The sequence below is a fragment of the Gorilla gorilla genome, chromosome 21 (genome assembly GCF_029281585.2).
Source record: "Gorilla gorilla gorilla isolate KB3781 chromosome 21, NHGRI_mGorGor1-v2.1_pri, whole genome shotgun sequence".
NCBI lineage: Eukaryota > Metazoa > Chordata > Mammalia > Primates > Hominidae > Gorilla > Gorilla gorilla.
The window spans coordinates 72,299,857-72,305,885 of record NC_073245.2 but is presented as its reverse complement, the minus strand read 5'-3'; positions in this window follow the sequence as shown (position 1 = coordinate 72,305,885).

The following is a 6,029-nucleotide window of genomic DNA, read 5'->3' as shown; positions in this document are numbered from 1 at the left end:
ACCCACTGTGTGCACACATATGCCCCTGACCTAAGAAACAAACCAATGAGCCCACCTCTAGCAAAGCTGCACCACCACTGCCATAAACTCTCTTAGCCCAGGCCACTGAGACAAACATCACTAGCATGGATTATAGTTGAAGACACTACATAGAGACTACACTACTGTGTCCACTTAGAATCAAAGCCAATGCACCCCATCAAACCAACACCCCAAAACCCATCTATATGAATAAGTTTTTCCACATGAAACCTACTCCATAAAATTAGAGGAGGTGACTGTTTCACCAGATATGTATAAATCAATGCAGGGACACATCAAACACAAAACAGGCAAGGAAACATGACACCTCCAAAGGAACATAATAATTCTCTAGTAACAGACCCCAATTATAAGGAAACACACAAAATTCCAGTAAAAGAATTCAAAATAATAATCTTAAGGAAATTCAGTGAGATATAAGAGAATACAAATAGACAATTCAACAAAATCAAGGAGCAATTTCTGATATGTACATGAAATTCAACAAAAAGGTAGATATAATTAAAAAGGATCAAGTGGAAATTCTGGAACGGAAGAATTCAATGAATGAAATTAAACAATATAATTGAGAGCTTCAACAATGGACAAGACCAAGCAGAATAATAAATTTCTGAACTTGAAGACAAGTCTTTTGAAATAACATAGGCAGACAAAAAAAGAATGAAGAAAGACTACAGGATTTATGGGACACCATTAAGTGACAAATATTCACATTATGAGTGTTCCAGAAGGAGAAGAGAATGGAAAAAGTGTATGAAATATATTTTATGGAATAATACCTGGAAACATCCCAATTCCTGTTGAACAGATAGGCACTCAGATCCAGGAAGCTCAAAGAACTCCAAATAGATTCACTCCAAATAGATTCTCTCCAAGTCACATTACAGTCAAATTGTCAAAAGTTAAAGGCAAAGGAATAATTTTAAAAACAGCAAAGGAAAAGCATCAAGTCACATATAATGGAATCCCCATTAGACTGCGGATTTCTCAGCAGAAACCTTACAAGCCAGGAGAGAATTGGATGATATATTTGAAGTACTGAAAACAAAACAAAACTTGCCAGACTATAATATTATACCAAGCAAAGCTATCCTTCAGAAATGAAAAAGTAAAATCTTTCACAGACAAGCAAAAGTTAAGAGAATTCATCACAACTATTCTGATCTTACAAGAAATGCTCAGGGGAGTTTTACATCTAGAAGTGAAAAGAAAATAACCACCATCATGAAAACATGCAAAACTATAAAACTCACTGGGAAAGCCAAAAACAAAGGGGAAAAAAAGTAATAAAAGCTTATCACTACAGAAAACTACCCAACTGCAAAAAAAAAAAAAAAAAAAAAAAAAAAAAAAAAAAAAAAAAAGCAGTAAGAGAGGAAGTAAGAAACAGAGGATATACAAAATAACAACATGGCAATCAATAAATCAATAAAATGACAGGAGTAAGCCCTCACTTATCCATAATAACCTTGAATCAGATTATATTCCTCATTTAAAACATAAAGACTGGCTGGATGAATTTTAAAATAACCCAACTATATGCTGCCTTCAAGAAACTTACATCACCTGTAAAGACACACATAGACTGAACATGAAGGGGTGGAAAAGATATTCCACACAGACAGAAACCAAAAGTGAGCTGGAGTAGCTATACTTATATCAGACAAAGCAGACTTTAAAGTCAAATGCTGTAAAAAGAGACAAGAAAAACATTAAATAATAATAAGGGGAATATGTCAGCAAGAGAATATACCAATTATAAATAAACATGCACCCAACACTGAACCACTAGATCTATAAAGCAAATATTATTAGATCTAAAGGCAGAAATAAGCCCCAGTACAATAATAGTTGGGGACTTCAACATCTCACTCTCAGCACTGGACAGATTATTTAGATATAAAATCAACAAGGAAACATCAGATTTAAACTGAACCTACCAAATAGACCTAGTAGACTTTACAGAACATTTCACTCAACAGCTACGGAATACACATTTTTTTCATCAGCACATGAAACTTTCTCCAGGAGAGGCCATATGTTAGGATACAAAACAAGCTTCAAAAAGTTTTTAAAAATCAAAATTATATAAAGTATCTTATCTGACCACAAGAGAATAAAACTAAAAATCAAGAACAAGATGAACACTCAAAACTATACAAGTACATGTAAATTAAGCTACATGCTCCTGATGACCAAGGAGTGAGAAAAGCAATTAAGAATGAGATTTTAAAATTCCTTGAGGCAAATAAAAGTAGGAAACACAGCACACCAAAATCTATGGAACATAGCAAAAACAGTAGTAAGAGGCAAGTTTAAAGTAACAAATGACTACATTAAACAACTAGAAATATTTCAAATAAGCAATTTAATAATACATCTTAAGGAACTAGAAATTCAAGAAGAAACGAAACCCAAAATTAGTAGAAGGAAAGAAATAATAAAGATCAGAGCACAAATAAACAAAATCAAGACCAGAAAAACAATACAAAAGGTTAATGAAACAAAAAGTTGATTTTTTGAAAAAATAAATGAAATCAACAAACCATTAGCTGGACTAAGAAAACAAGAGAAAAGATTCAAGTAAATAAAATTGAAACAAAAAATTGAGATGTCACAATAGAGACCACAGAAATACAAAGAATTATTAGTTACTGTGAACAACTATATGCCGGTCAATTTGAAAACCTAGAGGCAATGGATAAATTCCTGAACACATACAACCTACTAAGATTGATCCAAAAAGAAATAGAAAACCTCAATTGACCAATAACAAGTAATAAGATTGAATCAATAATAAAAGTTATCTCAAGAAAACAAAGTTCAGGGCCGGATGGTTTCACTACTGAATTCTGCCAAACTTTAAAGAGGTATTAATACCAACTTTTCTCAGACAATTCCACAAAACTGAAGTAGAGATAGCTCTTCCTTTCTTACTCTATGAGGCCAGCATAACTCTGATTCCAAAGCCATACAAAGACACACAGAAAAAGAAAACTACAGGCCAATATCACCAATGAACATAGATGTTAAAACCCTCAACAAAAATATTAGCAAACCAAATCCAAAAATATATTAAAAAGATAAAAGATCATGGTCAAGTGGAATTTATCCCAGGAATGCAAGGCTTTCATATACCCAAATCAGTACACATGATACATCACATCAGCAAAATGAAGGACAAAAACCATATGATTATCTCAACGGATGCAGAAAAAGCCTCTGATAAAATTCAGTATTCTTTCATGAGAAATCTTTTATACCAAAAAATTAGGTATAAAAGGAAAGTGCCTCAACAAATTAAGGCTATATATGACACACCCACAGCTAACATCATACTAAATGAGGAAAAGTTGGAAACTATTCCCCTAAGGACTGGAACAAGACAAGGGTGCCCACTCTCTCTTCTTGTATTCAACATAATACTGAATGTTCTAGCCAGAGCAATAAGACAAGAGGAAGAAAAAAAGGGAATTCAAATTAGAAAGGAGGAAGTCAAATTGTCCCTGTTTGCAGATGACATAATCTCATATATAGAAAAACCTAAAGATGCTACCAAAAACTCTTAGAACTGATAAATAAATTCAGCAAAGTTGCTGGAGACAAAAGTCAACATACATAAATCAGTAGCATTTCTATACATGAACAACAAACTAGCTGAAAAATCAAGAAGGCAATCCCATTTACAATAACTACAAAAAATTAAAATATCAAAGAATAAGTTTAACCAAGGAAGTGAAAACCCTCTACAAAAAAAGATTACAAAATACTGATGAAAAATCAGAGGATATAAACAAATGTAAAGACATTTCATGCCCATGGATCAGAAGAATTAATGTTGTTAAAATTATCACACTATGCAAAACAATCTACAGATTCAATGCAATCCCTATCAAAACACCAATGACATTCTTCACAGAAATAGAAAAAAAATCTTAAAATTTGTGTGGAACCACAGAAGGCCCTGAAGAGCCAAAACAATTCTGAGCACAAAAGACAAAGTTACAAGGATCACACTATCAGACTTCAAAATATACTACAAAACTATAATAACTGAAACAGCATGGTACTATAAAAACAGACACATCAATAAATGAAAGAGAATACAGACTCAAGCAATTAATACACATATCTTTAGCCAACTGATTTTTGACAAAAAGACTAAGAACATTCATTGAGGAAAAGACAGTCTTTCCAACAAATGGTGCTGGGGAAAGTAGGTATCTATATGCAGAAGAATGAAACTAGACTCCCGTCTCTCACCCTATACAGAAATCAACTCAAAGTGGATCAAAGACCTAAATGTGAGACCCAAAACTATAGGACTATTGGAAGAAAATCTAGGGAAAATGCTTCAGGAAATTGGTCTTGTAAAAAAACTTATGAGTAAGACCTCGAAAGCATAGACAACAAAAGCAAAAATAATCAAATAGGATTATATCAAACGAAAAAAGTTTCTGCACAGCAAAGGAAACTACAGAGTGAAAAGTTAACGTACAAAATGGGAGAAAATATCTGAAAACTATTTATCCAATAAGGGGTTATTATCTGGAATACACGAGGAGCTCAAATATCTCAACAGCAAAATAAAAAGAATCCAATTTTAAAATGGGTAAATGATCTGAACAGATGTTTCTCAAAAGACATAAAATGGCCAAAAAATATATGAAAAAATGCTTAACATCATGAATGGTCAGGAAAAGGCACATCAAACCCACAATGAGGTATTATCTCATCCCAGTTAGGATAGCTACTATCAAAGAGTCAAAAATAGCAAATGCTGGGCCAGATGCAGTGGCTCACACCTTTAATCCCAGCACTTTGGTAGGCTGAGGTGGGCGGATCACCTGAGGTCAGTAGATCGAGACCAGCCTGGCCAACATGGCGAAACCCCATCTCTACTAAAAATACAAAAAATTAACTGGGCGTGGTGGCTCGTGCCTGAAGTCCCAGCTACTTGGGAGGCTGAGACAGGAGAATTGCTTCAACCCAGGAAGTGGAGAGGTTGCAGTGAGCTGAGATTGCACTACAGCACTCCAGCCTGGGCAATAAAGTGAGACTTTGTCTCAAACAAAATGTTTAATTAAATTAAATAAAGAAAAGAAAGCAAATGCTGGTGAGGTTGCTGAGTAAAGGGAACCCATACGCTGTTGGTAGGAATGTAAATCAGTACAGGCACTTTGGAGAAGAGTATGGAGGTTCCTCAAAAACTCTACAAATAGAACTACAATATAATTCAAAAATCCTACTACTGGGCATTTGTCCAGAGGAAAGGAAATCTGTATTTTGAAGAGACATCTGCACCTCATGTTTATTACACCACTATTCACAATAGCCAAGATGTGGAATCAACCTAGCTGTCCAAAGGCAGATGAATGCATGAAGAAAGCATTGTATATATACACAATGAAATATTATTCAGCCACTAAAATAAAAAAATTCTGTCATTTATGGCAACATGGATGAAGCTGGAGGACATTATGTTAAGAGAAATAAGCCAGCTGCAGAAAGTTGAAAATCACATGTCCTCACACATATGTGGAAGCTAAAACCAAGTTTATCTCGGAAGTAGAAGGTAGAGCAGAGGACACAGCAGCTGGGAAGGGTGGGGGGAAGGAGGGATAGGGAGAGATTTATTAAAGGATACAAAATTACAGCAAATTACTCCTAGGAGGAATACGTTCTAGCACTCTATACCACTATATGTTGACTATAGTTAACAATAATACATAGTTTTAGATAGCTAGAAGGGGGATGGATATTGAATGCTCCGTACCAATATAAAGAAATGAAAAATGTTTGAGCCAATGATTATGTTAACCACCCTGATCTGATCACTGTAAATGTATCGAAACATGACTATGTACCCCATAAATATGAACAATTATTATATGTCAATTATTTAAAATGAAATAATAAAGTTTTAAAACGAGATAATTTTTTAAAAATCTACAGGGGACAGAATGAAAGAGGCAAGTATAAGGAGG